The sequence below is a fragment of the Trachypithecus francoisi genome, unplaced genomic scaffold (assembly GCF_009764315.1).
Source record: "Trachypithecus francoisi isolate TF-2019V2 unplaced genomic scaffold, Tfra_2.0 Lachesis_group0, whole genome shotgun sequence".
Lineage (NCBI taxonomy): Eukaryota > Metazoa > Chordata > Mammalia > Primates > Cercopithecidae > Trachypithecus > Trachypithecus francoisi.
Window position 1 is genome coordinate 41,626,351 of NW_022681453.1, and position 26,821 is coordinate 41,653,171.

The 26,821-nt window shown below is 42.5% G+C and overlaps 1 non-coding gene and 1 pseudogene across 1 annotated transcript; both read right to left on the reverse strand.

Moving 5' to 3' along the window:
- Window positions 1-9,140: 9,140 nt before the first annotated feature.
- LOC117084564 lies at window positions 9,141-9,247 on the reverse strand. The gene has a single exon (XR_004437497.1). It is a non-coding gene; the product is annotated as a U6 spliceosomal RNA (small nuclear RNA).
- Window positions 9,248-11,239: 1,992 nt separating this feature from the next.
- Window positions 11,240-12,739, reverse strand: LOC117076482 (annotated as a pseudogene).
- Window positions 12,740-26,821: the final 14,082 nt, after the last annotated feature.

Genomic DNA, 26,821 nt, shown 5'->3' on the forward strand with positions numbered 1-26,821 from the left:
TTTTAGTAGAGATGGGGTTTCGCCAACCATTTCAACAGTAAGAACCTGTTCTGACATTCACTATGCTAATTAGCCCAACCTTGAGTGTTGATGGCAATATAAATAACAGAAACTTTGTCGCAGACGCCTCTGGGGCAATGGTCCTTCTGATATGACATTAAACCACTCTTTCTGTTTTTTGAGACGGAGTCTCACTCTGTCACCCAGGCTGGAGTGCAGTGGCACTCGCTGCAAGCTCTGCCTCCCAGGTTCAAGCAATTCTCCCGCCTCAGCCTCCTGAGTAGCTTAGACTACAGTCATGTGCCACCAAGCCTGGCTAATTTTTGTATTTTTAGTAGAGATAGGATTTCACTGTGTTGGCCAGGCTGGTCTGGAACTCCTGACCTTGTGATCTGCCTGCCTCAGGTCTCCCAAAGTGCCAGGATTACAGGTGTGAGCCACCACGCCCTGCCACCACTCTTGAGTGTTCTTTTTTTATGAAAACAACCAATTGGCCTTAGAGTTAAAGGTTGGACTAGCCAGCACATGCTTAGCATCACAGTGTGTATATAAAAGCATTTGAAAGTAAATTCCTTGTACCAGTACCTCTTTGGGCTGTTAACGATGTTCCTGTGAGTTACTTTATGTAATGTGTTCATAATATCATCTAATATTAAGTGCTATATAAGTATGTGGTATAATTATTATTGCAAGTGCTTTGATCTATCTTAAGAGCATGTGGTTTTATATGGTCATGTTATTTTTCCCACCAAATATCTGGTCTCCCATATAACATACCAAAAGGAACTTGGTGCGATTGATCCTCATTATTTGTGGATTGTGTATTTGTTAAGTCATCTACTTGCTAGATTTTATTCATAATCCCCAAACCAATACTCAAGGGGCTTTCACAGACATTTGTGGACATTGCACAGAGTGGTGACATTTGAGTCACCTGATATACATGCTCCCAGCTGAGGTGGAACGATGTGACACTCTCCCTTCTCATTTCAGCTCTCATGCTGTCAACAACATCCCTCTCATGGTCTATTTAGAGCTGTTTTTCACATTGTTGCATTTTTTTCTTGGTGACTTCACTGTTTACAATGGTCCCCAAGCATAGTGCTGAAATGCTGTCCAGTGTTTCCGACTTCATCTGGTTACTGGAAGGAGCAAGTGGCACAAGCAACTACCACACTTGGCAAGAGTAGGTGGCTCCTGCCTTGCTTGGTGCAGTGGCCCTGCCCAGGACAACAGTGGCCCAAGGGATGTCAGGTTGCATGACTATTTTGACCCTGCATGCAGGAAGGCTACAATGTGTCTTACACAGAAAATATGTGTGTTAGATAAACTTCATTGCAGCATGAATTTTAGTGCTCTTGACTGTGAGTTCAATGTCAATTAATCAATTGTTTATATTAAATAACGTGTATCGAAACAGAAACCACATAGAAAAAAGGTTATGTATTGATTTGTTGATGAAAATGTTATGAACAGAAGCTTGCATAAACCTAACCTTATATTTTCCGTAGAAGCAGTGGTTCAGTATTCACTAATTCAGTGTTTGCAAAGGCTTTATAGAACATAACTATCATGAATAAGGAGAATCAACTGTACTTACTTCTTAAGGCCTTCTTTTCGATGCTATCACTCTGCAATTGTTCAAGAACCTCAGGAGCAGAACTGGCTACATAATTTGTGGGGCTTAGTGCTAAGTGAAAATGCAAGACCCTTGTTGAAAAATTAAGACTTTTGCTGGGTGCTATGGCTTACACTTGTAATCTCAGCACTTTGGGAGGCCGAGGTGGGCAGATCACCTGAGGTCAAGAGTTTGAGACCAGCCTGGTCCAACATGGTGAAACCACGTCTCCACTAAAAATACAAAAATTAGCCAGGTGTGGTAGTGGGTGCCTGTAATCCTAGCTATTTAGGAGGCTGAGGCAAGAGAATTGCTTGAACCTGGGAGGCGGAGGTTGCTGTGAGTTGAGATTGTGCCACTGCACTCCAGCCTGGGCAATAGACTAAGACTCTATCTCAAAAAAATAAAATAAATAAATAAAATTAAAATTAAGACTTTCAAGATGAGCATTAAACCAAGCCTGTGGGCCCTCTGTGGTTGCACATGTCACGTGCTTACAAAGACAGCCCTGAATTCTGGGGTTAGTCAGTCTGAGAGACCACCTCTAAGCACCAGGCTGGGAGAGAGGGGAGAATCGGCTGCGCCCACACAGCTGTTGCTTCTGGTGGCCAATGATGTTGTAGTTGAAGGTGAAGGCTGTATATTTCAATAGATGCTACTTAGCCACAGTGCATTGGTGCCCTTGCTTGCCCAGGCCCTACCCAGGTTGCCATGCTCCTATTCCTGGAGCTCCCACCACATGACCAGTGACTTCTCCCCAAATCACAAACACTATGAAAGGGCCAGCTCTTGGTAGAGCATGGAATGCTCACCCAGATGTCTACCGTGGTTTTGAAGCTTTGTTCAGGCAACTTTGGTGGCAGAACTCACCTAGTCCATCCAAATTCATCCTGATGAGTTGCTCCAACTTTAATTTTGGGAGAATAGAATTTGGGATCACCAATATTTTTACCCAGGAGTTTCCTAGAGCTTGATGTTAATTTGACTTTTCTCATTCTAGAGGTCTTTGTAGCAAGGTGGAGGACAGCTCTGCTAACTCAGAGGACCAGTAGGCTCATCCCCTCAAAGTGCAAATACCTATTAACCATGTCTGCATCATGCACAGGCTACTTACGTGACCCGACATAGAATAATGACAATTTTCTGGGTCTGCTTTGGAAAAGCAGTAACAGTGATAGCATGAAGGTCATATATGTGGTTTGGCCTGTATCTTGTTCCATTCTGGCCATAACAAAATACATGAACAGGGTGGCTTCTAAACAAAAGTTATTTATTTTTTTATAGTTCTGGAGACTGGGAAGTCCAAGATCGGGATGGTCAGGTTCTGGAGAGGACCCTTTTCCAGGCTGCAGATGGCTGCCTTCTGGTTCCTCACACAGTGAAAGGAGTGAAGGAGCCACCCCACTCGCCCTGCCCCTAGCCTCCTTGATAAGGCACTAATCCCATGCATGAGGGTTCCACCCTCATGACCTAATCCACCTCTCCAAAGGCCACAACTCTTAATATCATCACCCTGGGGGTGAGAATTTCAGCATATGAATTTCGGGAGAATGACACAAACATTCAGACCATAGCAGCTTGCAAAGATATTTTTGTAAATATTCAAACTAGTTGCTAACATTTAAATCAGGAAATTTCACAAATTTCATGGCAGCCTCTCTGGGAAAAAAAAATTCTATTTTTTTTTTTTTTTTTTTTTTGATAACATTAGGCTTCCATTCCCATGTCCTCCATTGCCTGGAGCTGGATAGCAGCTCCCTCTTTACATGAAGCATGAGTTGTCCTCTTCCACAGCCCCCACCTGTCCATTCCTCCCACTCACCTGCCTGGTTTGTGTGAGCAGGGCTGGTATCGATGGCTGACAGGGCCTGCTCTGAGCCCACTGGGCCCAGGTGGTTCCAGTTATTAAATATTTTGAATATCTCCCCTGCTTGGAGCCATTTGAGTTGCTAACCTTGCTCTACAAAGAAGCAGCTGTCAGCTTCTTGCTAAAAAATAAATTTAAATTCTGACTCCAGGGTCATTCTGTTACACTGATTAATCTGTTAGATTGTCAGTATTTGCCACCATTTCATTTGTGGGAAGCAGAGCTTCTAGATTGAGTCTAAGAGGAATTCAGAAAGTCTGGCCATGTCTGTGCTGATAGAGTGGGTGCCCTGGAAAGCCAATTTGCATGAGGGCTGAGGCCCCTCCTGGGGGACAATTCATCCTGATGAAATGGGAGAACCAGGTACGGAGAGCCTGGCCTTGTCAGAGAAAGCTCAGTTGTCAGATAATGGCATGGTGCCTGACACCTGATTTCTCCCAGCTCCTATTGGCTTCTCTGTAGCCTTAGAGCACAGAGCAACAGGGAGGGAAGGAAGAGTTTTTCTTTACAAACTCTGGGGTATCTCTCTGACAGAGCTGGACATAAAAGAGATGAAGAGACATTCTTCCCTACACCACAGACAACCCACCTGTGTTTTATTCTACACACTATGAGCACACCTGTTATATTATTGGCAGGGCCTGGCAGACACTTTAGTGCTGTTGGAGAAGATGTGTGGGCTCCTGTTGATGGTTTTGGGTCCTATCTAACCTCCCCCCACACCCTTCCATGTCCTTAACTTGTTGGAAACAGACACAGGAGGCAAATGGGCTCAGATTAAATGGAGCATGTGGCAGGACAGTTATACTGGCTGTAATTTTCTTAAAATACTTTGGTGTAGATGATGTGCATATGTGTGAAGTTAAGTTTAATATGTACCCTGGGAGTGTAGGTTAACATTTCAAGCATTTGTAATCTGTTTACCTATTACTACATAGAAATCCACCCTAACATTTGGTAGGTTAGAAAGCAATATGTGAATCTCTCTCATGGTTCTGTGGTTGAATGGTCTCAGCTGGGCAGTTCTCAGAGTCTTTCATGTGCTTGCAGCCTGATGGCAGCAGGGGCTGGAGGCATCTGAAGGCTCATCTGCCTGGATATCCAAGATGATTTCTTTCCTCATGTGTCCAGTGCTTGGGCTGGGATGGCTGGAACAATGAGACTAGCTGGGCATCTCTTTCTCCATTTGGTCTCCCCACGGGGCTAGCTTGGGCTTCCTCACATTATGGTGATCTCAGGGAGCCAGACTTCCAAGAGAACATTCCAGGAGACCCATGCTAAGGCTTCAAGGCTTCTTATCACTTAGCCCTGGAAGTCACGTGACATCACATCTCCTGCCAACAATGCTGACTGTGATGGTGGACTTTGTGTATCAAACTGGCTAGGCTGCGGTACCCAGATAGTTGTTCAAACATTATTCTAGATGTTTCTGTGAAGGTATCTTTTAAAGATGAGATTAACATTTACATCAGACTTTCAGAGTAAAGCAGATGGCCCTCTCTAGTGAGGGTGGGCCTCATCCAATTAGTTGAAGGCCTTAAGAGAGAAAAAGGACTGTTCTCCCTTGAGGAAGAGGGAATTCTGCCCATTGACTGCCTTTGAACATGAATGACAGCGTTTCTCCCCTGAGTCTCCAGCCTGCCGGTCTGCCCCATAGATTTGACTTGTCAGCCTCCCTAGTTTCATGAGCCAATTCCTTAAAATCCCTCCCTGCCTTTCTCTCTCTCTGTTTCTCTATCTTTATTTCTATTTCTATCTATCTATATCCTATTGGCCTAGTTTCAGAGGGAGGGGAATTAGATTTCCAAATAGAGGAGCATAAAAAATGTTCAGCCAGCTCTAATCCATCATAATTCTCATCTGAAATTCCCACTGTCTGGGTAATTAGCTGGGATTTGAAAGAGCCTAATGAGGACTCCACCTTCCAGAGGTGGCTTCAAATATCTTGATCTGAAATCTCCAGTGAGGGGTTTTTATTTGCATAAGGGATGTGTAGAAATAATAATTTTCACCAGATGAGTGATTGGTTAAAAATATTTGCCTGCCAGAAAGACTCTGCAGGCATCACCACCTTTGAGTCAAGGAGATTTAAGACCCCGGCCAGGAAAATACGCCAGCACAAACTGAAGGTTAGAAGGTCACTTAGCTGTGTGTCCTCCAATTCTCAAAGGCACTTGTTTGATCCAACTAAAAGGGAGTTGATTACAAATGAATGAAATTCTCTTGAAATTTTCTTATTGGAGAGCCCAAGTATAGAAAACAAGATGTCTCTGAGTTTACAGAACAGGTTGCATGATTATTTTGAGCCCACATGCTCTAAGAAATGATTACACAAACAGAAAATTTGGTCTAAGACTTGTTTTTGTTCTAACATGCTACATAGCAGTGAGCTATGGGGGAGGAGTCACTTAGCTCCCAGCTACCTCTAAAGGTTGGCTGTGACCAATATTGCCTCCTTGTTCCAAATCTGACAATGTTGGGCAGCCCTATGGGCTTAGGTGAGTTGGCAACAGAGCTTCTCTTTCTCACATAGACCTTGAGATTCACATGACTTTGCTTTGCATATTTAGTTGCAGGCTAACGAACTGGAACTGGGAAATTGGAAGCTTGGCTAGGCTGGCCCGCAGCAGGCCCTACTTCATCTGATTACTGGAAGGAGCAAGTGGCACAAGCAACCACCATGCTTGGCAAGAGTAGGTGGCTCCTGCTGTCCTTGCTTAGTGCAGCGGCCCTGCCCAGGACTAAGGTGGCCCAAGGAATGTCAGCTGGGCCCATCTCACCAATCATATTCATTACTCCTCCTTCCAACGGGAGGAGCAGGGAAGAGCTGGAGGGGGTCACTCTACTGCTGTTCCTTTCTGGGGAATAGGGAAGAAGCCTCCCCTTGGAAATAAGAGAATAGAGGAAGGGATATCCCAGCAAAGGTATTTAAGACTCTTGCTGATAATCCTAGATATAGCTGCAGAGACAATGATGGAATCCTGCAGGGGCAGTGTAGACATGAACCACTGACATTGAGGATATTATTGTGACACTGTCCTCACACTGGTGATGGCTGAGGAGAGCCCTATTTTATCCACATGCATTAGTTGTTTCCTGATGGAGACATGAGGCTCAGGTCTGACATTCCCTATGAACTGCCCTTTCTTCAGCCACTTTGCGCCAGTACAGTTCTCTGACCATGGTGGGATCTAAATAAGTATTTGTTGAGTTAATGAGCCCAGCAATAAGAGGCCAGGGCAGGCAATGGGTCTGGTATGAACATTAGGGAGGTTCTTGGTATGTAATTTTACAAACTTGAATGATGTGCAGAGAAACAACGTCCTTTTAAATGAAAGCTGACTTGTGGACTTCTAGGGTTGATTTACCATTTTAATTTAATTTTTTTGTATGTTAAGGTATTTATTTTTAATTTCAGAAACTACAGTATTTTTGATTTTTAATTAAAATACATTTTAGAATTTCGAGATAGGACTTTGAAAATAAACATAGCACAATATACACAAAAGTAAATGACATTACATTAAATTTTACATTGTTTTGCAGTTTCAAATTTCATATGAATGTTCTAAAACAAATTTTAAAATTCTTTTCAATGTTTTGCTTCCCTCGGTGTTCATTATTGCCTATTTATAAAGTCATAAAAGGCCGAAAAATAAGTTTTTACTCATATTGAAAACCTGATTTTTTTTTTCCTTAAAATGGGGGTCTCTCACTATGTTGCCCAGGCTGGTCTCAAACGCCTGGGCTCAAGGGATTCCCCACCTCAGCCCGCTGAGTAGCTAGAACAATAGGCCTTCATGGCCACACCCAGCTGAAAGCCTGTTTTTTTGTTGTTGTTGTTGTTTGTTTGTTTTTTTGAGACAGAGTCTGGCTCTCTCACCAGGCTGGAGTGCTATGGCATGATCTTGATTCACTGCAGCCTCTGCCTCCCTGGTTCAAGCAATTCTCCTGCCTCAGTCTCCCGAGTAGCTAGGACTACAGGCGCACACCACCACGCCCAGATAATTTTTGTATTTTTAGTAGAGAGACGGGATTTCACCATGTTGACTAGGATGGTCTCGTTCTCTTGACCTCGTGATCTGCCTGCCTTGACCTCCCAAAGTGCTAGGATTACAGGAGTGAGCCACCCTGCCTGACTGAAAGCCTATATTTTTATCCTCTGATGGACGAGAATGGAGGGGTATCTCCCACTCTCTAAGCTGGTCCAGTTCTAGTCCTAGGCCTGTAAATGTAGATCACAATCCTGATGAAGTCATGGGTTCCATCAGTGTTATTCTGGCATTGTTAGCGTAATTGTCATGAACATATTTAAAATAGTTTAGGCCACTGAGCAGGTGTAGGTTGTCCCCATAGTCAGTAAGAGGAGAAAGGCCATTTCCTGCCTAACTTGATTCCACCTGAAATTATCCATTTGACTTTGGGACTTGACTGAATATTGGTATGTTGGCTGAAATGACACCAAAATATTGACTGTAATGGCAAGGGTAAAATGTACTCCTCTGTTTTATTAATAGCTACTAATGTAATTTTATATATATATATATATTTTTTGAGACAGGGTCTTGCTCTGTCACCCAGGCTGGAGTGCAACAGCATGATCTCAGCTCACTGCAACCTCTGCCTCCCAGGTTCAAGCAATGCTCATGCCTCAGCCTTCTGAGTAGATGGATTACAGGTGCGTGCCACCACGCCTGGCTAATTTTTGTATTTTTAGTAGAGAGGGGGTTTCACCATGTTGGACATGCTGGTCTCGAACTGCTGGCTTGAAGTGATCTGCCTGCCTTGGCCTCCTCAAGTGCCAGGATTATAGGAGTGAGCCACTGTACTTGGCCAATTTTATAATTTTTTTAATAAAAAAATTAAACAGTAGCATCCAACCATATATACTTAAATATTATATATATATATATTTACATTCATAAAAATAATTATTAGTTTTCTGGATGAAGAACTGAGGCTCCAGAGTTAACTACATCAGTGGCTCAAGCTAGGCTGCATTTTAGAATCAAGGGCAGTGATGTCCAAGTCACAGTGACCAGTGGCATCAGAATCTCTTGGGGTGGGATCCTTTTATTACTATTTTGTAAAGGTCCCCAAGTTAAACTTGAAAAGTGAATTAGGTGATATTAGGTCAGAGATTAATACAAGTTATACTACTGATTATCTTACCCTAGCAAGTATAGGTTAGTTTTTGTGATTTTCTTATGGATGCTGTTTCTAATAAAAGAAGAGGTTGATCTCTTGCTCGATGCAACTAAAAGGTGAGCTATAAAATCACATAGGTGATCACAACTCTACCCAAAGAACAGTGGCGCACCATACTTAATCTCAGCGCTAGTTCTTATCCTCAGGTGCTTGTCATTCATTCTTGGGACTTCAAAATAAATATATAGATATCCAGCAACCGCCTTAGACTAGATAAGTCAAAATCATTCATAAGGAGAGATACCTGAGCATATGAACTTTTAAAAAGGTTCATGATTTTGATGCCTCACCCTGGATGGAACTCTCTCATAGTATGCCACACGGTATGTCCTTAGCTGTATTCAGTAAAATTACAGGGGAGCAGATTCCAGTTTAAGAGAAGACAATGAAAATAATTTAGAGCTACCAAGTAAGAATGGTTTTTTTTTGTTGTTGTTGTTGTTGTTTTAAAATATGGAATGCTTCACGAATTTGCATGTCATCCTTGCGCAGGGGCCATGCTAATCTTCTCTGTATCGTTCCAATTTTAGTATATGTGCTGCCGAAGTGAGCACTGTTTTGTTTTTGTTTTTGTTTTTGTTTTTTTTTGAGATGGAGTCTTGCTCTGTTGCTAGGCAGGAGTGCAGTGGCATGATTTTGGCTCACTGCAACCTCCGTCTACCCGGTTCAAGCGATTCTCCTGCCTCAGCCTCCCAATTAGCTGGGACTACAGGCATGAGCCACCATGCCCAGCTAATTTTTGTATTTTTTAGTAGAGATGGGATTTCATCATGTTGGCCAAGATGGTCTTGATCTGTTGACCTCGTGATCCGCCCACCTCTGCCTCCAAAAGTACTGGGATTGTAGGTGTGAGCCAGTACGCCCTGCCTGGAATGGTTTTAAAGCAGTGAGCTCTCTGTGGCTGGAAGAATAAAAGCAAAGGTTGAATTATCACTCACTGGGAGTGCTATCAAGGGGTTTCAGTAAGTACTTGGATCACATGATATTTGAATTTCCTCACAATTCTTAAGTTTCTATAGCCAAAACTTCCAGCAAATCACAGTTAGTGGATCACATTGTCATGAAAACTCATGATTTTACCAGAAATTATCACAGTTATTTTGTCTGTAAAATGGATTAGAATTTAGTTGTACTGGTGGAACATTGCCTCTGACATCAGTCTTACTGAGGGGAATATGTTTCCCCTCCTCTTCATGCTTGGATGGAGGGAAGGGAAATTCTCCTTGCTCCTTCAAAGCGAGAAGTGTAGGAAAAAGCTCTCTGTACCCTAATTCATTCCTTCCTAACAGAGAACTGTCTCATCCCATGGGTGATACAAGAAGGAACTGAGCATGTGTGGTCCAGCCCTTGGTGGACCTTGAAAGCTAACTGGTCTCAGAATGCAAAGATGGGCTCTGCCCCAACAAGGCAGAGGCTCGCAGTTCTTTCCAATCAGGGAGAAATATTAGTGTCTGGAGAAAAATTCAGCCTTCTCTATTTCAGCTTATTCACTGATAAAGTGGATATTTTTCTCTTCCTCTGACTCCCATTTCTTATTTCTCAACTTGTTCCAAAGTGAAGAGTGAAAGAGACCAAATGAAATCTACAGGCAGGCAGCCCGGGCGACGCCTTGAGCCTAGTTAGAAGTTGACCCTACAGGCAGACAGCCCGGGCGGCGCCTTGAGCCTAGTTAAAAGTTGACGCCGGACCTAACCGATAATGTTATCTATAGATTTCAGATGTTGTATAGACAAGCAATGTGAAAGTCCCTGTCTTGTTCTTTTTCTGTTCTAATTACTAGTGCTTGCCATATATCTCTCAACTTCCTGAGCCCAGTATAAACATATCCCACCATATGTCTCCCCTCCATATATCCCTCAACTTCCTGGGCTCATCCCACCATATGTCTCCCTACCATATATCTTTCAATTCAAAGACTACCATATATCTCAACTTTAGAAGGACACCACCTGGAAAATCCCTGATAAGAACACAGCCGTTTGTGAGAGCGCGGGAACCAATAAAAAAACTGCTAAATGTATAAACTTAAAATGTTAACCAATTGTAATGCTGTAACCTAGAGAATTCCCTCGTTCCTCTGCAACTTTACAAGTCCTGTTTACATTAGGCTATAAAAGGCAAGCGCACGCATTGTTCTGGGCCCTCCTGTATGTTGTGGAACGGAGGGACCAAGTTCGAACTTGCATTAAAGATCCTTGCCGCTTGGCTTTGACTCTGGACTCTGGTGGTCTTTTTCGGGGAACAAACGGTCTGGGCATAACAAGAGGGGAATAAGAGAGTTACCTGTTGGTGTCCTTAAACCCCTCACCTATAATACAGCAGTAAACTGTAACTGTCCATCTCTATGATACTTGGGTTCTGAAAGGTATTGCATTATTTTTTTCAAGTCAGTGAACTCTCATATTCTAAAGAATAAAAAGAACAAGACATTATATAAAATCCCTCTTTCTTTACTGGCATAAAAAATTTGGGATTTCTAACTGCTGAATTGTCTGTCCCTAAGAAATAATAACATTTTTCAAGTTTCCAGTTTGTTGGGAATAATCTTAGTCATGACCTGTAGAAGTTGGTCCTGGACAATCTGGAGATGGGTCTTCTTTATCTTTGTAGGCTGTTCCAAACCAAATACAATACAGAAATTCTTCTCTCTTTTTTTTTTTTGAGACGGAGTCTCGTTCTATCGCCCGGGCTGGAGTGCAGTGGCCAGATCTCAGCTCACTGCAAGCTCCGCCTCCCGGGTTCACGCCATTCTCCTGCCTCAGCCTCCCGAGTAGCTGGGACTACAGGCGCCCGCCACCTCACCCGGCTAATTTTTTGTATTTTTTAGTAGAGACGGGGTTTCACTGTGTTAGCCAGGATGGTCTCGATCTCCTGACCTCGTGATCCGCCAGTCTTGGCCTCCTAAAGTGCTGGGATTACAGGCTTGAGCCACCGTGCCCGGCCGGAAATTCTTCTCTTAAATAACTAGTCAATATTTATAATTTTTCCAGTACACTTAAATCTTCACTCTTATATATTGGGGACCGCGCCGGGGGTGGTGGAGAATGAACAGACACAAGAGACAAAGACAAACAGAGAACATGGCGGCCGCGCCTAGAGCCTCCGCCTCACTTTATTTATATTCCATAAATCCCACGTCAGCAAAAATAACATAATGTAAAACAAACTTTCTGCACCCAGATATAACCTGCTTAGTTCTTTGTCTCTAAGTTCTTTCTTATTTTGTCTGTCTTCTTGGCGCCTACTAGAGTTCATTAAAAGTTTAACTAGAGATACTGTCCTTGACTACTGGAGTTCATTGAAAGTGCAACTAGCTAGAGATACTGTCCTTGAGCCTTATCTATTCTTAGCATATTATTTTCAATGGCCCCTGCACTTATATTCATCTTCATCCCATTCTTTTTCTTCTTCTTCTTCTTCAGTCTCTTCTTCAAGCCTCAACCAACCGTGCTTCCCTGGGAACCTGAATATTTTTCTGGGTGTCCAATTGTTGACAGACTCACTGGCTTCTTCTGAGATCTTCTTCTAGCTTCGTTTCATCTTGCCTATTTTTAAGTTGCATTTGAAACTGTTCTGCAACTTTTTCTTCAGCTTGGTTATTCATGTGAATCTTTTTTCTGTAGCTTTCTAATTTTTCCTCTGCTTTCCGTTTTACTGATGCCTCATGACCAAATGCCACTTTTCCGTGTTTTGATATTGAGAGGAATCGGTTCAACAATACCAACCCCACTCTCACCAAGTGCCTGACCACTTTTATAGCCCATCTTTTGGAGCAAGGCAAACCCTTTGTTTTCACAGCCTAGCGCATTTTTCAACCCATTGTCCACGTCTTTCTTGTTCTTCTTTTAAACTCTTCTGCCTGAATTTCAAATTAGCTTCCTGTTGCTTTTCTTCTTTTCAATGGGCTTCTCAGATTTGCCTTAGCATTTGCAAGCCTGGTCTGATATGCTCTTGGACATTAATGAAGGAATCAGACATTAGTCCTCTTCTTCTGCCATGTTCAACTTCATATGGCTATAGTATCTGACAGCTCTCTACTCGCCCTGGTTCAGCTCCGGGGAGTGTGTGCTGGGCATGCACCCACCGACCAGTGTCGGACTTTCGGGCCTCGGCTCCCTACCATTTTTATAATTTCTTAAATTCTCAGAATTGGAGAACTAGGTGTGGTGGATGTTTTCTCTTTGTCCTTCCAACCTACGCTATGTTCCCCCCTTCCACTCTGCTCTATGTCCTGGGAGGCTGACCTGTCTGAACCTTATCAGTGGGCTCCCTTGTCGTTTGGCACCTGATTGGGTTCAGCTCATGGGGAGCCCAGACTGTGAAATCAGGGCATTAATTTTCCACTTTACCCTTTACCTATAGGTCTCAGCTTCTAATAGGATGTCCCCTCTGGAATCTATGCCTCATCTCCATCTCTGCACGCCCTTCTCCTCCTTCCCTCTCTGTGTCTCCCTCAACCCCCAACATGCTTCATCCTTATTTTGCCCCTTTAGGACTTTGGTAATTGTCTTTCCTTACACTCTCTTTACACTTTTATAACTAGTATCTCTTTAAAATTCTCCTTAAATTACTTAACCTGAGTATGTATCTCTTTCCTGCCTGGACCCCAACCCATATTTTAGGTCAGTGGTTTTAAACTAGGGGTGATTTTATCCCCCAGGAAACATTTGGTAATGTCTAGAGACACTGTTTTGTTTTGTTTTAAATTTTATTTTAGGTTCAGGGGTACATGGGCAGGTAAACTGCATGTTGGATGGGTTTGGTACACAGATCATTTTATCACTTAGGTAATAAGAATATTATACAATAGGTAGTTTTTCAGTCCTCTCCCTCCTTCCACCCTTCACCCTCAAGCAAGCCCTGGTGTCTGCTGTTCCCTTTTTTGTGTCCATATGTGCTCACTGTTTAGCTCCCACTTGTAAGAGAGAACATATGGTATTTTGTTTTCTATTCCTGTTAGTTCACTTAGTATAATGACTTCCAGCTCCACCTATGTTGCTGCAAAGGGCATAATCTTGTTCTTTTTTATGGCTGCATGGTGTTCCATGGTGTATATGTACTACATTTTCTTTATCTAGCCTACTATTGATAGGCACCTAAGTTGATTCCGTATCTTTGCTATTTTGAACAGTGCTGCAATGATCATATGAGTGCAATTGTCTTTATGGTAGAATGATTTATATTCCTTTTGATATATAACCAATACTGGGATTGCTGGGGTGGAATGGTAATTCTGCTTTGAGTTCTTTGAGAAATCACAAAACTGCTTTCCACAGTGGCTGAACTAATTTGCATTCCTACCAGTAGTGTATAAGCATTCCTTTTTTTCCAAAACCTTGCCAGCATCTATTATTTTTTTGACTTTTTAATACTAATCATTCTGACTGATGTGAGCTAGTATCTCATTGCGGTTTTGATTTGCCTTTCTTTAATGATTAGTGATGTTGAACATTTTTTCATGTGCTTGTTGGCCACATGTATGTTATCTTTTGTGAAGTGTCTGTTCATGTAGAGACCCTGTTGATGGTCACAACTGGAGGTGGTTTGGGGATGTTTGCTACTGGCATCTAGTGGGTAGAGGGCAGGGATGCTACTAAATCCTGCAATGCACAGAACAGTCCCCTACAACAGACAGTTATCCAGCCCAAATGTCAGTGATGCTGAGGTTGAGAAACCCCACTTCAGATGTTCACTCACATCTGCTATCACATCACAACCATAAAATCAACACATGTTTACAAACTGCATATAAATAAGAACCACTGAAATTCAAAGTTACGATGTTAACTGAAAGTTAAGGATGGAGTTATTTTGCTGAAATTAAATTGCTGCTCACAATACAAGTGTGGCCCTGACTGCTTTGGTGCTGGTTGTTTTTCATTTTGTTGTATCTAAACTCCATAAGCTGGAGGATAACTCACTTCTCTTAGTATGTCTCTCTACAAAAGCTACCAGAAAAGTATAAAATGGTTGTTCCTAGGGCATGCAGCAGGATTTTGTTGGCTTTTACTTTGCACCAATATAATTTTTATCTAAAGTCTACCATTATTATTTTTCTCATTAACCCACATCAATTGAAGCTATGTTCATTGGTGCCAATATGTTCATAAATGCAACTGCAAAGGACATGGGGTCCTATAGTCCTATGGCAATACTTAGTCCTTCAGATATTTTTTAAGCTATCATAAAAATTAAGGCAGGATATTTAAATAAAATATGGAAGACTCACAGAAACTTTAGAATCTATCCTTGGAGTCCTGTGAGAAAAACACTGTTCTGGTGTTTGATGGAAAACGGGAGTAGCCCCTAGTTTCTCCCCATGGTTGGTGATGGAAATGCGGAAAGCTTCTACTGTGGACAGAAGGTTTTGATAATGGGCAAATAGAGCTTTCTTCTTGGCTGTAATTTTTTTTTAATGCCTCAAAGATAAAGAAAGCTCTTTCTAATAAAATCTTTATCCCCAAGCGGTACACAGCGGGGGGTTCTTACGTATTCCAATCAACATGTTTTCCTTTCTCAGCTATGGCTTTCTAGATGAACTTCCTTTGTAATAGGAAGGAAGATAGTAACATGAGGTTTTTCTCTGCATGAGAAAGATTTGTTTAGTTTCCTCCTTTTTCCCCTGACTGGGGAGGTGTGTAAGCTTCTAAAGGCTGAGGAGTTTTCTCTGTACAGACCTGCTTTGCCGAGGGCTGTATTCCAAATTCCATGAGGACAATACAAACCTTATTCCTGTATCTAATAACACATTCAACTGACCATATCAATCACAAAATCTTGTGTTGCTTTTTATTTTGTTCAAGTGTTAGCACCTTTTGCAAATCTAAAACAATTATGAAACCATTTAAAAACAATAATGCTTAAGTGCAAATACTTAAATGTTATTAAACTGTTAGCATCTTGCTGAATTATTTCCTTATGGTTAATTACTTCATTTCTTTATAGCCAGCCATGATGGATTGCCAGTTAGGGTTGTTTCCTACTTTGTAAGAAAACATAGTTAATGCTTTGAAACTGCTCTGGATACCCACAACAACTTTCAAAATAGTCTCATAGCAATTTTTTGTTTTTTATGGGGGGCCATTAGTTTTAATTTGATTTTTATTTTTAAATAAATATTTAGCTACCGTGATTTTGATGAAAAGCTCTTTACTGGCTTAATGAAGGATTTTTATGGATCTATATAACATCAGTGTCTTAATTACTACAAATGGATAATAAACCCTTTTTCATAGATGAGAATGGGAAACACACAGAGTGAGCACCATTAGGAACAATTGGATTTTCACTTGATAATTCAGTAAAAAAAAAAAAAATGTAAATACTGCAAATAACAGCCCAAGGGGGAGTCTCTGCAGCTCCACCAGAAACCATAGAGCATAACTAATTCTTACAGAGATTTTCTCTGTGTTTTTCGGGCTGTGACAAAAGCAAAATATAAATTCATGCAGGGAATGAAGTAGTTGTTCATTTGGTGGGTGCTAATTAATTTCTCTCTGTTCACTGGAGACATTTAATTCCTCATCATAAAAGGTTCTTGAATTTAGGAAAATACCCAGAGAGGAATATATGACTCTAGGCAAGTAGCCGCAGTATACCAGGAGTATTGAAGATTCTTAAGATGTGTGTATGACTTTAAGGAATTCACTTGGTTTTAGAAACTCACTTCTTGCTCATTCATATTGGCCCATGTCTGGTTAGCAAAAGGCCAATCACAAAATAGTCTCAGAAAGGTTGTAGTTTCACTACTTCACATAAGAAAATGAAGAGCCATTTAGTAGATCTTGCATGAGTTACTGAAATATCTCACTCTTAATAATTTCCTAAGCAGAGATTTTCAAACTGGAGTGTGTCCAAAAATGTTCTGAAAATGAGGTAAAATGCAGATTTGGGGGCTCTGCTCTTTGATAGTGATTCAGTAGTTTTGGGTAGAGTCCAGGGATCTTTGGTGACTACCACACACATGGAAACACATTTTGAAAACACTGGTTTCTTTTGGTAGATTAAATATTCCCCTTGGCATGACTCCTCTTCTTTTCTTTTTATTGTTTTTCTACTATATAAAAGTATATACTTTTTCCCACCCCCCTAGTCAGGTGGGCCCAAATTTGGAATATTAAAGTCTGCTTATATGTAGAAGCATGTTTTTCCCTCTTCTTGGCCATCCATTGTGTTCAGAGACTTTATATTATAGTATCCCAGAGATCATTCTAGAAACGGAATGATAACTGTTTGCAAAAAGTGACTCATACATTGAGTACCTAACTGTTTCTCTACCTTTTTCATAGGTCTGGCTTGAATTGAGGTAGGGGGCCTAAAGACTCTAGGGTCTAGATTTGAAGAAAGATTGTGTTCCCAGCTCCAAAAACTTAATTTGTAGGCTTTTTCTTGTAAGATTTGGGGCCTGTGTTTACAATGACATTTGATTAAAGATAAAGTTTAAAGATTTAATTGGGATTTAGCATCTATTTCCAATAGCATAAAGCATTTCCTTTGCCTGTACTTTGCTCACCTCTGTACCCTACCCCATTTAAAAATTCTCAATGTTCTATAGTGCCTCATTTATTTTCAAACGAACTGATTGCAAAACCAGAACATTTTCTTTTTCTACTTCAATTCCAGAATCTATGAAGTTGTCCTATTTTTCCCACCTCATAATTGACCTCATAAGATCAAACATCAAAAATTTTGATTCAAAAAGTAACACATTTTGAATTCTTAAAAGATCAAGAAAGTACAAAGGAGAAAATGAACATTGTTCAGTTCTACTTCCCTCAGATAATTCAGTTAATATTTTGGCACAGTTGACTCTTAATTTTCCAAACTTAGATTTTGTTCAAGAGCTTACATCACTCACTGTTAGAACGTTTTTGATAACATCTGATCTATATAGCCACACTTTGCCTTTCCTTTGGAGTACCTCTTAAGAGGAGGAAGAACTGTGGAGTTCTTAGAGATGCCCCCAAAGCCTTGTAACAATTCTGTTGCTGACTCCTTTCCAACTTGGTTCTCTCTCCTCATTCTTTTGGAAGTTTTATGAGATCCAATTTGGGACTAGTATAATAAATCATCTCCTCCCCCTCTTCTCTCTCCCTCTCTCTTCCCTCCCCCTTTTTTCTTCTCTTTCTTCCCCGCCCCTCCTTCTCCTTCCTCTTTTTCCTTCTCCCCCTCCTTCTTCCTCCTCCTTCCCTCTCCCTCTCCTCTTCTTTTTCCTCCTCTTTCCTCCTCCTTCTCCTGCTTCTTCTCCCCCTCACATCTTTTCTCAGCTGGCCCTGTCTGGATGAAAACAACCCTTCCCATGGGACTCTCATCCATCAATACCCACGTGACACACTAGTGATGTGGATTTTTCTCTCTGTTGTGACTGCTGTAATTTGATATTTGCCATGCCAATAGCCACCACATGTTTTCTTTTAGTTAAATGACATTTATTTGACATCCTTTGTCACATGAGTAATCTTTATCCTATGCAGTCCATCTATCTTCTTTTGGCGGCATTTTTTTGTTCAAATAATAGCAGTGGCATATATCCGCCAGTTATTGAACACTTTCAGTGTGCCAGGTGCTGGGGTGAGTAAATATATTTACTCACATAATCCTTGCATCTCTTTCTGAGGTCAATGGGGGCATCATGATTTAACAGGTGAGACACTGAGGCTCATAGGGTTAAGGAATTTGCCTTACTGTGGCAGAGCTGGGATTCCACCCCTGGTCTCCTGGATGCTAAAGTCAGTGAATTAACAAAATGTCCTCCCCAAAATTGAAGGAGCTTTAGAAAATGGCATTAAGATGTCTGCCAGTTGAGTGACCCCCTAGAACAGAAAAGATTTATTCTGCCAGGAGTTTCAGTGCAATGAAAACACTCCCATGGAATCTCAAGAGGTCCAAGTTCTAATGGAGTTATTGTCAAGGTCCTACCAACCCAATCTCTCACGCTCAAGGCATCCCAGACTTTAGGTCCACCCCGGAGGCTTTGTCTATGTTCAGTGATGCCTACGGCTCTAATTTGGCATCTTGAACAAAGCCCTTGGAGGATTCAGACAGTGAAGGGCTTCTTGTTACAATCACAAACAGTCTTACTTAGGAACTGTTGTCTGACTGAGCCAGGAAGCAGACAAGACGGTGTAGGTTGTGAAAATACTCCATTTGTCTGGGGTGAGACTGGACATGGGATGAGAGCTAGTGAAATGGGACCTGCTGTATTTCTCATATAGAAAGAGAATAAATCTTTAGGCAAAGGGAAGGTGGAAATCTGGCTTGGAGTCTGGGAAGTCCATCCTAGAAGAGAGGAGGTAGTCACCAATGGCATCCCAGTGTAAGCTCTACTAAGTGACCCTTAAAACCTGTCAGACCCTGGCCGGGCATGGGGGCATGGGGGCTCACACCTGTAATCCCAGCACTTGGGGAGGCTGTGGAGGATGGATCACGAGGTCAGGAGTTCAAGACCAGCCTGGCCAAGATGGTGAAACCTCATCTCTACTAAGAAAATACAAAAAATTAGCTGGGCGTGGCGGTGGATGCCTGTAATCCCAGCTACTTGGGAGGCTGAGGCAGGAGAATGGCTTGAACCCAGGAGGAAGAGGTTGCAGTGAACTGAGATCGCGCCACTGCACGCTAGCCTGGGCGACAGAGTGAGATTCTATCTCAAAAAAAAAAAAAAAAAAACAACAACAACAAAAAAAACAAAAAAACCCCAAACAACCAAACAAACAACAAAACCTGTCAGACTCAAATTTAATTTTAGTCAAATTTAGGAGAGAATTTCTTTGGAAAAATAAAATCAAGAATTTCAACTCTTGTTTTCATTGTTTGGAGGCTGACGATGAGAGGGGAATAAACAAGATGATTTTCCTCTTCAATAAAGATTTACCTGCAGGAGAGACCTCCTATATTTGACCCCTCCCTTCTCTATAGAACAAAATTATTTTCAGGAACAATTATGAAATGAGACAAAGGAGAGACATGGATAAAAAGGATATTCAGTCTAAATTTTCTTTTATCAACTTTGTGTATGGTCATGCTATTAAAAAATAAAGATAAATGTTACTGCACCAAATTGGAAAAAAGTAATGAAGAAAAACTTGATTATGTTAATGTGTTTTTTTTTTAAATGGGGGAGAATCTTTATACGGATATTCTTTTGTAGTAATAGATACAGTTTTTCTTTTTAAAGCTTCTGCAAATCTGTCAAGTACTTCCAAAAGGTGGATCTTCACATATGCAGGTTTAGTAGATGGTATAGCCAGTTTTGTCAAACTATCTTTGCTCATGATTGGTCACAGAACAGTTATTAATTTTAATTTTAAAACATTTCTTTCACACACAGCAACAGATACACAAATATTTGGGAAAAGTCAAATATAAGGCTAAATTTGACAATGATTCATAAAAATATTGTTTCACCACACGTTCTAGAATTCACAACATTGCCCATGTCTTTGTTTATTCAGGATGGGTTTTAGGGGGTTTCAAATGTCTTTGCACTTGAAAAAATTTAAACACAAACACTCCAAGTGGTCATGCTGAATGACACAATTGAATGAACTCGAATTTTGTTTCTTGGTCTTTAGAACCACTGTGTTGTCTTTGTCTTTATTCTGGAGCTTCTGGGTAAACACAGAAGTATGTTGTCCTCTGGGGATTGGAAATAGGAACTGTGACCACAGCAAGCTCAAACTATTGGGAACTTTTTTTGTGTGTGGGGGACAGTGTCTTGCTGTTTCACCCAGCTTGAATGCAGCGGCGCGATCTTGGCTTACTGCAACCTCCGTCTCCCAGGTTCAAGCGATTCTTGTGCCTCAGCCATATGAATAGCTGGAATACAGCTGTGCACCACCATGCCTGGCTAATTTTTGTATATTTAGTAGAGACTGGGTCTTGCCATAGTGTCCAGGCTGGTCTTGAACTCCTGACCTCAATTGATCCACCCACCTTGGCCTCCCAAAATGATGGGATTACAGCCATGAGCCACTGTACCTGGCCTGGGAACTTACTTTTGATACCAACACGAGCAGTTGAGTCCCTGTGTGTTCAGAGATGACTATAATGCATTCTCAGAATTTACTTTCATGTAGAATATGATGTTTATTAAATAGGAAAGCCATGCTAATTTGAACCTTACACATTTGTATTATTGAAACCGAACAGAGTAACCACAATTGTTTAGACTCAGACCAATGAAAGTTTTTTGTTGTTTCTGTTTTAGGGATAATTTTTTCATTAACATTCTTTAGAATTGCCAGTGCATGGTGATTATGAAAAGGAGACCAACTCCTAGGTACTGTAGTTTTATTGTTTTTTATTTCCAGGATCATATACCCTGCTGGGCCCTCAGTAATCTCTATTGAAAGGATTGCTTTGGCTTCAGATGTTTTGAGCTATTTCTAGGCCATTTCGAGACTCTCTTTTCCCACCACTTTTCTCCAATGAGAGGTCCTCAAGAACAGAATCTGGGCCAGGGTTAGGATTCGTTGGAAATGCAGTCTGTTGGAGGATGTAGTCCAGTCTGAGTGTATGAGCCCACTGCTCCACCCCCATGAAAACAGGAGCTCTAAGTCGCCCACCAGAGGGGGTGAATTTGTCTCATTCACTGTCATGCTCACTCCCGGCCCCCAGGTGTCTCACTGTGGTCAGAATTCCCTATGACTCCGGTACAGAGCAAAGTTCAATTGTAGATATCAAGATTGGATCCCTTTACCAAGGTGCCTCAATATACCAGCCCTCCCCCTTGCTACCTGAGGCAGAAATGGTGCCAACCCAGCTCTTTGAGCCATGCCAGCAAGTTGTTTTGGGTTTTGCTTTTTTTTTTTTTTTCATCAGCTGTGCTTATCCCCCCCACCTCCAGTTGCAATTTTTCCTAAAATGGCTGCTGAATGGCACCATGTATCAGGAGACAATCTTGATCAGCTAATTCCATTAGGAGATGGCCCCTTTGCTGGACAATCTCATCAGAAATTCCCCTGGAGGAAAAATTAGTATTAAATTTGGTTGAGGGAATCCTAATTACATACGAAGACAGCCCCTATAAAATATATCCTTTGTGTGATGAGACCAAAAAGACCCAGGCATTCATCCTTATTTTGCTAGTGCTCACTTCTTAGAGATTTTATTTTTACCATAGAAACAATAAATACAGCAAGTAGTGTTCCATGTTCAGTGTGGGATAGAATCCTTACTGAAATTAGGAGCATTGGGAGCCTCTGAGACTAATAAGTCCACAGAACATCTGGAAGAGAGGCAAATAAAATGTTTCTCGCAGTTTTTTAAGGGAGAAACAAATGGGATTTGGGGAGTAGGAGGTAGGTGACTGAAAGTGCTTTGTTTCACATGAAAGATGAAACGTGATTAGGCCAGGAGGTTCCCAAGGAACCCTGAATAATACAAACCAAAGCCTATTAGGCATCACATACTTCTTGTGTGAGGGGTTGTTTGCCAGTCCTGGGCTTATTTGCCTCTGCTCCATTCTTTGTCACTCTACTACTGTTCTTAAGGAAGAGGGGAATGACCCTCGCAGGCTGCGTTTCTCAGGTTCCTTTATCACCTGTCTGGGTTGGGCCAATGGGATGCAGGGGTGGGAGGTTAGAGGCTAGGAGGCAGGAATAAACAAGGGAATCTCCCCCACTAGCCCTACCTTTTTGCTTGGGCAGTGTTTCTGGCAGCAGCTGTGTCTCCATTACATGCCTGAAGGCATGTGATGGTTCTAGCTTATGCTGGTGGCCCCAGACCCGGGGCTCAGATAAAGCCACCCCGTGTTAGTTCATTTTGTGTTGCTATAAAAGAACACCTGAGACCGGGTAATTTATAAAGAAAATAGGTTGATTTGACTCACCGTTCTGCAGGCTGTATAAGAAGCATGGTGCTGGCATCTGCTTCTGGTGAGGGCCTAGGAGGCTTCCAGTAATGGCAGGAGGTGAAGGGGGAGCTGGTGCATCACATGGTGAGAGGTGCAGCAAGAGAGGGGATATCCCAGGTTCTTTTCCAACAACCAGACCTCATGTGAATTTATCACTATGGGGAGGGCACCAAGCGAATCACGAGTGATCTGCCCCCATGACCCAAATGCCTTCCACCAGGTCCCACCTCCAGCATTGGGAATCACATTTCAACAGGAGATTTGGAGATGGCAAACATTCAAACCATATCACACTCCTTCCATTCCTTTTTTACAATTTTTTTTTTTTTTTTAGATGGAGTCTCGCTGTGTTGCCCAGGCTGGAGTGCAGTGGTATGATCTCGGCTCGCTGCAAGCTCCGCCTCAGTGAGTCCCAGTGATTCTTTTGCCTCAGCCTCCCAAGTAGCTGGGACTACAGGTGCGTGCCACTATGGCTGGCTAATTTTGTATTTTTAGTAGAGATGGGGTTTCACCTTGTAGGCCAGGCTAGTCTTGAATTCCTGACCTCAGGTGATCCACCTGCCTCGCTCTCCCAAAGTGCTGGGATTACAGGCGTGAGCCACTATGCCCAGCCAGAAAAGTTTAAAAACACTTTTTAACTTTAATTTTAGATATAGAGGGTACATGTGCGGGTTTGTTACATGGGTATATTGCACCCAGGTCGCGAGCATAGCACCAAGGAGGTAGTTTTTCAACCTACCCCTCTCTTCCTCTCCCCCTCCAAGTAGTCCACAGTGTGGACTATTCCCGTACAACTAGATTATTTCTACTAACTTAGAGTTAAGATGGTTGACAAAGAACTGTACCTAACTTTCTTGGGATTTTAATTACTTTTTAACTTTTAAGTTCAGGAGTACAAGTCCTGGTTTGTGACATAGGTAAACGTGTATCATGGTGGCTTGTTGTACAGATTATTTCCTCATTCTGGTATTAAGTCTGGTACCCACTGGTTATTTTTCTTGAGTCTCTCCCTCCTCCCACTTCCCACCTTATGAAAGGCCCCAGTGTGTGTTGTTTCCCTCTGCGTGTCCATGTGTTCTCATCATTTAGCTCCCACGTGATTCTTTTCTTTTCTTTTTTTTGAGATGGAGTCTCTCTGTTGCCCAGGCTGGAGTGCAGTGGCACGATCTCAGCTCACTGCAAGTTCCGCCTCCTGGATTCAGGCCATTCCCCTGCCTCAGCCTTCCAAGTAGCTGGGACTACAGGCGCCTGCCACCATGCCTGGCTAATTTTTTGTATTTTTAGTAGAGACGGGGTTTCTCCATGTTAGCCAGAATGGTCTCAATCTCCTGACCTTGTGATCTGCCTGCCTTGGCTTCCCAAAGTGCTGGGATTACAGATGTGAGCCACCGTGCCCCACCCCCCACCTGTTTCTTTAACCTCCAGGCTGTGATGGTGTCCTGTTGTTGCTAATCTCTGGACTGCCTCACTGGCCCCTGGAGGCATCTCAACTCTTTTCTCCATTGGGTGGCCAGTTCCCTGCTTTAAATTCCCTGTTTCAAATATAGAGAAGTTTCTGGTTTTCAGATAGGATCATGAAGGACACACCCCAGTGAGAACCATACACGAGGCAGCTGTTCAGTTTATTCTTCACTTCCAGAAATGTCCATTCCTGTTCTTCTCATCCTCCTCCTTGCGATATACCTCCTTGGATTCCATCAAGGACCAGACCTAAATTATTCTGGACTTATGTCTCTGCTGCTCTGTGTGCTATTGGTAACAAATATTGTTCATGTTTAGAAGATTAATTGATTGGATGGATTTAGGGGGCTTAGTAAATAAACTGGATACTAGAGCTGTGGACTTGGGAGTAGGTGGAAAGCCTGGCAGCCCCTTGGGAATAGGGATGCTCCTGCTACCCCCACATGGCTGACTCTAACCTCATCTTCCAGCGTGGTGACCCCCAAAACTCAGAGTCCCAGCAGAGAGAATCCTAGAGGCTGAGCTTGAGTCACAAGGCCCCCTCTGTCTGTACCAGTGGACACGGATATGGGAAGAAGGAATTTTGTGATTCGGATTCCATAATGGGCACAAGTGTCTGTAATAACCATCCCACTAAGACTACACACAAAGAGGTGATTCCCTGGAGGGAATCTGGCCACTGTTGGGAAGGGGACACGGAAGCTGAGCAGCCATCAGGGGACAAGTACTCGCCACATGCTGCATGAAAGATGTCTCCTTGTTAGTTATTATTCTGGTCTCTCCGGGAAGGGTCTGAGAGTAACTGCTGTTTATTGACACTTGGCTAAGAACATCATCTCATTTAAGTTGGTTTATAGATGAGCCGACTCATCTGTGGCCCAAGGAGCTGCAACGCAAAAGTTCACACAGCTGGAAAAGTAGCACAGCTGAGTTTTATTTTGATTTTTTATTTTTACTTTTGGAAGGAGTCTTACTCTGTTGCCCAGGCTGGAGTGCAGTGGTGGAATCTCAGCTCACTGCAACCTCCACCTCCTGGGCTAAAGACAGCTGGGTTTTAATTCAGGTGGGTCGGACCCCAAGGCCTCGGATAGCAACCACTGTGCCATCATGAAGCTGAGGGCTGACCCGATGAAGCTGCCAAATGGAACCTGCCTTGCTTGCTTTTCATTGCCCACCTCTAGTTCGTCTCGAAACCTATATAGTTAAATATCACATCGCTAAGCAATCCACTAGTTCCTTATAGAGAACATCGCTGACAGGTCACCATGGTAACAGTTGCTTAAAGTTGTTTTTTAGGAACTAGGGGACAGCTCTTACCCAGTTCAAGCTGGTTGAAACCACAGTCCTTCAACTAGGCCCTGCACAGTTGGCTGCGAGGTGATTTTTTGACATCAGAAAGCTGAAAACTTCTCCCTGAGATCATGCTAATCTGCTGATTTCTGAACATGTGTTCTACGAAGATCCATGAATCTCGACTACCCTTGTGCAGATCACCCAGTACCTCACTCTTATGCCCAATCTTCTCTCCCCACACCTCGGCCTGCCTTGCACCTCTATCCCATAAATATCCTTAAAACCCCATCTTCAGGGAGGCAGATTTGACACCTGCTTTCCCACCTTCTCTCTTGGCTGCCTCGTGAATCAGCTCTTTCTCTTTTGTAAAAACTGTTGTCGGCCGGGCACGGTGGCTCACGCCTGTAATCCCAGCACTTCGGGAGGCTGAGGCAGGCAGATCACGAGGTCAAGAGATCGAGACCATCCTGGCCAACATGGTGAAACCCCGTCTTTACTAAAAATACAAAAATTATCCCGGTGTGGTGGTGGGCACCTGTAGTCTCAGCTACTCAGGAGGCTGAGGCAGGAGAATCGCTTGAACCTGGGAGGCAGAGGTTGCAGTGAGCCGAGATTGCACCACTGCACTCCAGCCTGGTGACAGAGCAAGACTCCGTCTCAAAAACAAAACACAAAACAAAACAAAAAACAAAAAACAGCAACAAAAAAACCCCCAACCTATCATCATAGTGATTGGCTTGCTACATGCAGCAGAAGGAACCTGATTCAATATCAACAAAACCTGCTTCCAGAGGAGCTGGTTATGGTCACTGCTCACCCTCACCAGATATCCCATTTCACACCTGGGTTGATTCAGGTTCTGGGAGAGTCACTTGCTCAAGGGTGCACATGGCTGGAAAATGTTGGGAGCTGTATCCTACCAATGACTCTCCATCATTCTATCATTCCCCAGGGTGTTTTCCTGAGAACTCCAGTCATGTGAGACATTCTGCAAAGAAGAGGTAAACAAAAATACCTGTGGTTGCTTCTACCTGGAGAAAGCTACAGGAGATTATCAGATTATCTCCCTCTAAGGAGTCAGAGCATAGGGTGTATTAGAGGATCCGAAAAGTCCTGAGATAATAAACCTTGCTGAGCTTTGTTTAACTCGGAATTTACTAACCTAATTGGACCTTGGAACACACAATACTCATTAACATCTCTTCTAATGAGCACCATTTAGGAAAATTTTACTGTACCAACATTTTCCTACTAGGTAAACTGATGAAGATGTTCATAACCGGAGATGATCTGCCCACGGGCTGTGGCTGCTTTGAGGCATGGGGGAAAATAACGTGGTAATTTGGGGGTGCTGTGCCACAATGGTGTGGGGTGGTCTGTGCTAGTTCAGAATTTCCAGTTCCTCTTTAGACCTACCTGCATTGCAAGATATAGCTTATGTTTTCCGAGTGACTTTCTCTTTCCTTTCTTCCTCAAATACACAGGCATGCTAACTTGGTGTGCCATTCTTCTAAAAATGTCA